Source organism: Opisthocomus hoazin, unplaced genomic scaffold, assembly GCF_030867145.1.
Source record: "Opisthocomus hoazin isolate bOpiHoa1 unplaced genomic scaffold, bOpiHoa1.hap1 HAP1_SCAFFOLD_107, whole genome shotgun sequence".
NCBI classification, from domain to species: Eukaryota; Metazoa; Chordata; class Aves; order Opisthocomiformes; family Opisthocomidae; genus Opisthocomus; species Opisthocomus hoazin.
In genome coordinates, this window is record NW_027449033.1 from 175,772 (window position 1) to 184,929 (window position 9,158).

General features: G+C 60.0%; 1 long non-coding RNA gene across 1 annotated transcript; it reads left to right on the plus strand.

The window, feature by feature from the left end:
• The first annotated feature begins 1,294 nt into the window (after positions 1–1,294).
• LOC142360269 (uncharacterized) lies at positions 1,295–8,684 on the plus strand. The gene is made up of 3 exons (XR_012762931.1): positions 1,295–1,586; positions 5,920–6,029; positions 8,581–8,684. It is a non-coding gene; the product is annotated as an uncharacterized LOC142360269 (long non-coding RNA).
• The last annotated feature ends 474 nt before the right edge of the window (positions 8,685–9,158 follow it).

The window sequence follows — 9,158 nt, forward strand, 5'->3', positions numbered from 1 at the left end:
CAAACGATTGGAGTTGCGGAAGAAGAAGGGAAGAGAGAAGGGGAGAGAAACATCTGAAGTGTCAAAGTCTCCCGGCAGCACCGAGAGTGAGAGCTGCGGTGAGTCGTGGGCCCTCGGGGCCCTGTCACCCCTCTTCTGCATCCTGGGCCCTCCCCGGCTCCCTCTCTTTCCCCCACTGCTACGATTTTTTTTTTTTCCTGCTCTTGTGTACCTTCTTTCTCCATCTGTCTCTGACTTGTCCCCATCTTTTAGGTCCTCCCTCTTTCTGCCCTGCAGCCCGTGGCATTTTTTTCCTTCTTCCCCTCTTTCTGTTCAGCTCCCGGTTACTAGTTTTGCTTTCCTCCTACTCTGTAGCCTGTCAGTACTTTTGCTGTCTTTGGTGCTCTCTGTCTGCCTCCTCGTCCCTTGATTCGAGGCCTTCCTTCTCGGCTCCGTAGCACGTCACAGATCTACTGCTTTCTCCATGTCTATTCTATTCTATTTCCTCATCTCTCTTTGTCCAGGTCCCTGCCGCTATTCTTTTTTCCTCTGTCATGCTGCAGGGTTTTTTTTTGCATCTCCTTCCTGCTCCCCGTTCTTCACTTTCGGTCTGTGTCCTGCTCCCTCTTCTTCTTTCTGCTGCCGCTCTTGCTCTCTTGCTGCTGCTTCTTTCTCCGTCTCTGTGGGACTGCCTGTCCCCGTCCTTCTCTCGCCGTCCCTTTCCCTGCTTGGTGCTTTCTCGTTCCACCGCCGCTGTCCAGCCACCTGTCACTTTTCTCCTCTCTTGTAGTGGCCTGCACCCTGCTCCTCATTTTTGGCAGCCTCTGCCGAGCAGCGCGTCGCTCCGGGAGGCGACGGACGGACTGTTCGCCGCTGGATCAACGGGCGCAGCTGCGGGAAGGAGTGCCGAGGTGTCGGAGGGGCAGAGGGAGCGTCGGGGGCCCCGACCCCGGAGCAGAGCGGCTCCCGGGACTGGCTGGGTGCGTGACTGAGTAAAGACCTGCGGTCCCTTTTGCCCTGGCGGCTGCGTTTGTGCTTGGTTTGCACGGGACGAGGGGCTGCGCCAGAGGCCAGGGGAGGAGGGGACGGGCTGTGGGGCTGGGGCGACGGCCCCCTGTTCCTGCCGGGGTCCAGCCGTGGGCCGGGGCCGGGGGAGCCCCAGGTGCGGGCAGCGGGGCTGATGGCGACGGCCGCTCCCTGTGCCGGTGGAGGGCCCGGTGCTGCCGTGGCGCGGGTGGCCGTGGAGGGGCCGGTACGATCGCTGCTGCCACCCGGTGAGCAAAGTTCGGTACTGCCGCTCGAGTGGCGCAGGTGCTTTGCGCGCTGGGAGGAGCCGTGCCCTGTGTGTCCGGCGCTGCAATAAGGAACGCCTGCCTGCTTGCTGAAGTGCCCAAAGGGCTTCAGAGAGTCTTTGTGTTTGCCCAATGACGGCATCGTGGGCTTCAGCCGTGGGCCGGGGCCGGAAGAGCCCCAGGTGCGGGCAGCGGGGCTGATGGCGACGGCCCCTCCCTCTGCCGGTAGAGGGCCCGGTGCTGCCGTGCCGGGCCCGATGCGAGCCGAAGGAGGAGCGGAGCCATAGCCGGGTTGCGGCTGCAGCGAGGGAGAAGGTGAGCGCGGGGTATGGGGGGGGGGGGTTGGATGGAGCGGCGGGTCCCGGGGAAAAGCCCCCGGGAGGGCGGGGTCCGTGTCGGGGGCAAGGAGCGATGGGGGTGCGGCGCCGTGTCGGAGCCGCGAGTCGGGGTCTGCTCGGAGCCGGCGCTGGGCGCCGCCCCCGCCCCCGCTGGCGCCGCCCCCGCCCCCGCTGGCGCCGCCCCCGCCCCCGCTGGCGCCGCCCCCGCTGGCGCCGCCCCCCGCCCCCGCTGGCGCCGCCCCCGCCCCCGCTGGCGCCGCCCCCGCCCCCGCTGGCGCCGCCCCCGCCCCCGCTGGCGCCGCCCCCGCCCCCGCTGGCGCCGCCCCCGCCCCCGCTGGCGCCGCCCCCGCCCCCGCTGGCGCCGCCCCCGCCCCCGCTGGCGCCGCCCCCGCCCCCGCTGGCGCCGCCCCCCGCCCCCGCTGGCGCCGCCCCCGCCCCCGCTGGCGCCGCCCCCGCCCCCGCTGGCGCCGCCCCCGCCCCCGCTGGGGCCGCCCCCGCCCCCGCTGGCGCCGCCCCCGCCCCCGCTGGCGCCGCCCCCGCCCCCGCTGGCGCCGGCCCCGCTGGCGCCGCCCCCGCCCCCGCTGGCGCCGCCCCCCGCCCCCGCTGGCGCCGCCCCCGCCCCCGCTGGCGCCGCCCTCGCCCCCCGCCGCCCCCTGGCCGCAACGCGGTACTGCAGCCCGGCGTTCGGCTCAGAGTGTGGCCCCTCCGGCGCGCCGTCGGCGCGTGGCGCATGCGCGGTGCGGCGGAGCAGCATGGCGGCGGCCTGGTGTCCGGTGCCGGGGCGGCGGGGGAGCAGAGAGGCCAGCGGTGAGGCGCGGGCTCCCCTCTGGCGGGTGCGGGGGTGCGTGGTGGCTGCTCGAGGGTGGTGGGACGGGAAGCTTGGAGCCGGCCGCTGCGGCAGGCTGCAGGAGGCGAGCCGGGTGCGGGCAGCCCCGGGGCCAGAGGCGGGAGGTGACGGAAGGGAATGGGAGAAGGAGGCGGGCACCCCCCCCCCCCCCCCCAAGTCGGCAGTGCTCCCCCGGCCCCGCTCGCCCCGCGCAGCCGCCCCCAGCTGCAGCACGTCCCCTGAAGCCTGTGTCCCGGAGCGCCCGGCCTCCCCCAAGGCCCGTGGTGCGGGCTGCCTCGGCCTCCCTGAACGCGGTCGCCGCTGCTTGTTTATGTGTGGCAGGGGCTGCGCTGAGTTCGCGTTTGTCCGTTCGTGCCCTGGGGATGCCGTTGGCTGCGCCCGCTCCGGGCTTTTGTGGGCTGCGTGTGCCGGGCCTCGCTGTGCTGGCGGCGTGGGGGCGAAAAGGGAGAGGCGGAGCGCTGAGTGGCTGCGGACAGGAGGTGGCGCGGCTGAAGCTGGAGAGTCCCGAGAAGGCTGAAGAAGAAGAAGAAATGGAAGGCCACCTGGCTGGCAGCTGCCTGGCGCTGCGGGTGAGGAAGGCTCCGTCTTGGTAGCCCGCAGCAGGCCAGGCCGCCAGCGTGCCCCGCAGGGTCTGTATGTGTCACCAGCAGCAGCATGGTCCGGTTGTGGAGCGCGCGAGCGCGGCTGCGTGCGTAGGGAGGCTTGTCTCGTAAGAGCTGCGAGACATGGACGTTTTGTCTTAGGTGGGGGACAGCCAAGCGACCGGAGTTACGGAAGAGGAATGGAGGAGAGCAGGACAGAGAAGCGTCTGAAGCGGCAGAGTCTCCCGGGAGCGCGGAGAGCGAGAGCTGCGGTGAGTGGCGGGCCCTCGGGGCCCTGTCGCCCCTCTTCTGCGTCCCGAGCTGTCCCCTGGATCCTTCTCTCTCCCACGCTGCTGTGATTTTTTTTTTTTTTTTCTTTTTCCTTTTGTTTTCCTTTCCCTGTACCTCCCGTCTTCTGTCTGTGTTTGTGTTCTGCTCCCTCTCCCTCTTTTTCTCCCTTCAGAATTTCTCTAGCCGGCTCCCTGTCTCTATTTGTCTGTCCTGCTGGCTGTCCGGTCGTTTCTTGCTGTACCTCCCTGTCCAGCCGGCTCTCTTTTTGCTCTCCCTTTTTGCCTTTCTCTCCTTCTCTGTCCTGCTTCATGGCCCTTTCTTCTCTTTCTCTCCCTCTCTGTTCTCTAGCCCCTTGCTGGTTTGTTTTGGGGTTTCCCTGCACACACGCCCCCCGCCCCTTTCTTGGTCTCTTTGTCTAGATCTGACCCTTTCTTTGTTTCTCGGTCCCTTTTTTCCTGTTCACTGTCCTTCTTCTCTCTCTGTCTGTGTCCCCTGCGCTCCGTTGCTATCTTTATCTCTCCTTTCTTCTTCATCTCCTCCCCCTGCCCCCGTCTCTCTCTCCCTCTTTCGCGCTCACCGGCCCTACATTTTCGTGCTCCGTCTCTGCAAGGCTCCTCGTCCCTGTATTTCTTGATTTCTCTACCTCTCTGGCGTTTCCTTTCGACCCTTCTTTCTCTCTGAGCTTCTCGGTCTTCTCCTTGTCTTATTTTCCTCTTCCTAGTGCTCTGCCCTGCTCCCCATCGCTTATTTTCTCTCTCCGTTTCTCTGCCCTGCTCCCCGTCCCTCTCTCTCTTTCTCCGTCCCCCTCTGCTGCTCCACAGCAGTGTTTTTCCTTTCTCCAGCGCTCTGACCTGCTCCCCACCCCCCTCCCCCCTTTTTCTCTCTGTCATTCTTCCTGCTTCCCTGGACCTCTCTCTCTGCAATCTCGAGTCCTACTCCCTGTTTGTATCCCACTGTCCTGGTCCCCATCCCTCTCTTTGCCTCTCTATCCCTTTGTCCCTGTTTTTTCTTTCTCCGTCTCTCTGCCCTGCTGCCTAGTTCTGTCCGGTTCCCTTTCTGTTTGCTGGGTTGTTTTTTTTTTCTCTCTTCATTCTTCTGCTTTGCTCTGTGTTCCCTCCCTCTCACTCCTGCAGCGTCCTGCTGTGTGTTACCTGTCCTTCTCCCTCTTGATATTTTTGCTGTTGCTCTGTCCCTCTGTCCTGCTGCCTGGAAGTAATTTTTTCTTCTCTGCATTTCTGTTCTTCTGACCATGGCTGTTTTTTCATTCTCCACCTCTCTCTCTCCTGCTCGCCAGCCTCGCCTTTCTCTCCCTGACGTTCTTTCCTCTTCCCAGTCCCTCTGCTTTTGTGTATCCTTGCACTCCACTCCCTCTGTCACGCTGTCTTGCTCCCCATCCCTCCCTTTCCTTTCTACCCTTCCGATGTCTGTGTCCCCCAAGCCCGCTTTGTACGTGTCCCTGTCAACACCCTTCTGTCACTCTTCTTCCCTTGCTGCTCTTGCTCTTTTTCTCTCTCTTCCTCTGTGCTGCGGCCCATCGCTGTTTTTAACTCCTCCATCCCTTTGTCCCGCTCCCTGTCCTTGTCAGTTTTGCCCTGTGCTCCAGGCTTTCCTTGTTTTCTGCATCTCTGTCCTTTTCCCTGTACCCTTTTTCTCTCTGCTCCTCAGTCCTTCTGCCTCGTCTTGTTTTTCTCTTTCTGCCGTCCCTCTCTTTTTGTCTGTGACCCTCTGTGCTCTTCTCCTTCTCCCTCTCAGTTTGCGGTTGTCCTATGTGTCCCCCTCTCTGTCTCTCTCTTCTGCTGTCCTGCTCCCCAGCCCCGTTATTTATTGCTTCACCCCTCGGTCTTGCTCTCAGTCCCTGTTTTCTCTCGTGCTCCGCCTCGCTGCCGTTCTCTCTGTTGCTCTCGTTTGCTGTCTGTCCCAGCGTCCTGCTCCCTGTCGCGCTCTCTGTTTCACAGTCTGGCGTCGTGTCCCTCACCTGTTTTCTCTCTCACTCTGTCCTTCCTCCTGGCTTTTCCTTGTCCCTCTGGCCTCTTACTCGTCGCTACTTTTTTCTTCCTTTCTCTACCTCTCTGCCTCTGCCCTGTCGCTTTCTTCCTCTCTCTCTCTGCAATGTTTCTTTCTCCATCTGTGCCCCCCTCCCTGTCCCTTTTCTCTTGTTCTCTCTGTCCTCCATCCTCCCCGTAACTCTTTGTCTGTGTATCTCCATACTGCTGCCTGTCCCTTTGTTTCTCGCTATATGCCCCTGTCCAGCTTGCTGTCCCGTTGTTCTCCTCTGTGCTGAACCGTGGCCTTTTCTATCATCCTGCAGCCCGTCACCGATTTTACTTTCTCCACCTCTTTGGCCTGATCTGTGTGTCTCCTGCCCCCGTCCATCTGGCTTGTTCGCTCTACTTGTGTCTCCCTCCAGTGTTCTTTATTCCTCCGATTCAGTTTTCTCTCTTGATCCATCAGTTCTGCTGCCCGCTCGTCGTTCTCTGTCTCTCTCTCTTTCCCTCTGTGCTGTTCCTGCGCGTAGCGCGCGAGCAAGCGAGGCTACGTGCCTGGGGATCCTTGTGTCGTAAGAGCTGCGAGACATGGACGTTTTCTCTTAGGTGGGGGACAGCCAAGCGACCGGAGTTAGGGAAGAGGAATGGAGGAGAGCAGGACAGAGAAGCATCTGAAGCGGCAGAGTCTCCCGGGAGCGCGGAGAGCGAGAGCCGCGGTGAGTGGCGGGCCCTCGGGGCCCTGTCGCCCCTCTTCTGCGTCCCGGGCCCTCCCCTGGATCCTTCTCTCTCCCACGCTGCTGTGATTTTTTTTTTTTTTTTTTTTCTTTTTTCCTTTTGTTTTCCTTTCCCTGTACCTCCCGTCTTCTGTCTGTGTTTGTGTTCTGCTCCCTCTCCCTCTTTTTCTCCCTTCAGAATTTCTCTAGCCGGCTCCCTGTCTCTATTTCTCTGTCCTGCTGGCTGTCCGGTCATTTCTTGCTGTACCTCCCTGTCCAGCCGGCTCTCTTTTTGCTCTCCCTTTTTGCCTTTCTCTCCTTCTCTGTCCTGCTTCATGGCCCTTTCTTCTCTTTCTCTCCCTCTCTGTTCTCTAGCCCCTTGCTGGTTTGTTTTGGGGTTTCCCTGCACACACGCCCCCCGCCCCTTTCTTGGTCTCTTTGTCTAGATCTGACCCTTTCTTTGTTTCTCGGTCCCTTTTTTCCTGTTCACTGTCCTTTTTCTCTCTCTGTCTGTGTCCCCTGCGCTCCGTTGCCATCTTTATCTCTCCTTTCTTCTTCATCTCCTCCCCCTGCCCCCGTCTCTCTCTCCCTCTTTCGCGCTCACCGGCCCTACATTTTCGTGCTCCGTCTCTGCAAGGCTCCTCGTCCCTGTATTTCTTGATTTCTCTACCTCTCTGGCGTTTCCTTTCGACCCTTCTTTCTCTCTGAGCTCCTCGGTCTTGTCCCTTGTCTTATTTTCCTCTTCCTAGTGCTCTGCCCTGCTCCCCATCGCTTATTTTCTCTCTCCGTTTCTCTGCCCTGCTCCCCGTCCCTGTCTGTCTTTCTCCGTCCCCCTCTGCTGCTCCACAGCAGAGTTTTTCCTTTCTCCGGCTCTCTGACCCGCTCCCCGCCCACCCAGGTTGACCGTCCCAGGTTTTGTTCTGCGTCTCCATCCTGCCGCTGTCCTCATCTATCCTTTTGTGCCCTTCTCTTTCTGTCTCTTTTCGTGTGTCCCCGCTGCTTTTTTTCCCATCTCTGTCCAGCTCCCTGTCCCTTTCCTTTTTCCTCTTGCTGTCCTTTTGCCCTGCTTCCTCTTGCTGTTTTTTCTGCCTTTCTCTCTCTGCGCCATTCCCTCTCCCATCCTTTCTTTCTCGATCCCCCTGTGCAGCTCGCTGTCCCTTGTTTCCTTTCTCTCTTCCTCGGTATTTTTTTTCTTTCTCCATACCTCTCTCCCGCTGCCCGTCACGGTCGCATTTCTCCCCCCAACGCTGTCCTGCTCTGTCCCTTTTCTCTCTCTCTGTCGTTTTGTCCTGCTCCCTGTGTTTGTTTTTTAATTCCTCCCTCAGGGTCCCTCAGCCCGGTGCTGTTTTTTCCCTTCTCCGCCTCTGTCTCCTGCTGCCCAGCTGAGGCTTTTCCCCCTCCGTCTCTGTCCTGCTCCCCCGTCTCTTACTTGTGCCTGTCTTTCACTTTGTCCTGCCTCCTTGTCCCCTTTTTCTCTCTCAGTATCACCTTGTCCCGCTCCTGTCCCTGTCTTTCTCTGACAATGTGTCCCGCTCCTTGTCCTTCTCTTTCCCTTTGCTGTTATTCCCCGTCCTTGTTCTGGCCTTTCTTCCTTCTCTTTCTGTCCTACTGCCCCAGTGCCTCTTTTTCCACCGCTGTCCTGCTCCCTGGCCCTTGTTTCCTCTCGCCGTCCCTCTGTCCTGCTTCCTGTCCCCAGTTTTTCTGTCTCTCTTTCTCGATCCTGCTGCCTGTCCGGTCGTTTCTTGCTGTACCTGCCTGTGCAGCCGGCTCTCCCTTTTTGCCTTTCTCTCCTTCTCTTCCTGCTTCCCAGCCCGTTCTTGTCTTCCTCTCTGTCTGTCCTCTATCCGCTTGCTGGTTTGTGTTGGGGTTCCAACCCTGACCACCCACCCCCTTCTTCGTCTGACCCTTTCTTTGTTTCTTAGTACGTTTCTTCCTGTTGCCTGTCCTTTTTCTCTCTCTGTCAGTGTGTCCTGCACTGCGTGGGACGGTGGTGGGAGGCTGAAAAAGGGTGGGAAGCTGGGGGGGCGGAGTGGAGGCTGGAAAGAGGTAGGAGGTTGCAGAGGGGTGGGAAGCTGAATTAAGTAGAGGCCAGCAAAAAGGGAGTTAGGAGGCTATCGAGGGGTGGGAGGCGGGGGGGGGGGGCGAGGAGGGGGGAGTAGAGGCCAGGAAAAAAAAGGAGGCCGGAAAGGGGTGGGAGGCTGCAGAGGGGTGGGAGGCCGGGGGCGAGAGTAGAGGCCAGAAAAAAAGGGAGGCCGGAAAGGGGTGGGAGGCTGCAGAGGGGTGGGAGGCCGGGGGCGAGAGTAGAGGCCAGAAAAAAAGGGAGGCCGGGGGGTGCGAGTAGAGGCCAGAAAGGCCCTTTTTTGTGGCTTCTTCCCTGTCTTTATCTCTCTTTCCTGCCTTGTTTACTCCTCTGATTCAAGTTCTCTCTCGATCCGTGTGTTCTGCTTCCCACTCATCATATTCTCTCTTTTTCTCTGTCCTGTTCCTGAGGCTTGTTGTCTAGGAAGCCACGTCTCGTATGAGCTCTAAGACAGCCACATGCATTTTCTCTCAGGTGCAGGAGAGCCAAACGATTGGAGTTGCGGAAGAAGAGGGGAAGAGAGAAGGGGAGAGAAACATCTGAAGTGTCAAAGTCTCCCGGCAGCACCGAGAGTGAGAGCTGCGGTGAGTCGTGGGCCCTCGGGGCCCTGTCACCCCTCTTGTGCATCCTGGGCCCTCCCCGGCTCCCTCTCTTTCCCCCACTGCTACGATTATTTTTTTTTTCTGCTCTTGTGTACCTTCTTTCTCCATCTGTCTCTGACTTGTCCCCATCTTTTAGGTCCTCCCTCTTTCTGCCCTGCAGCCCGTGGCATTTTTTTCCTTCTTCCCCTCTTTCTGTTCAGCTCCCGGTTACTAGTTTTGCTTTCCTCCTACTCTGTAGCCTGTCAGTACTTTTGCTGTCTTTGGTGCTCTCTGTCTGGCTCCTCGTCCCTTGATTCGAGGCCTTCCTTCTCGGCTCCGTAGCACGTCACAGATCTACTGCTTTCTCCATGTCTATTCTATTCTATTTCCTCATCTCTCTTTGTCCAGGTCCCTGCCGCTATTCTTTTTTCCTCTGTCATGCTGCAGGGTTTTTTTTTGCATCTCCTTCCT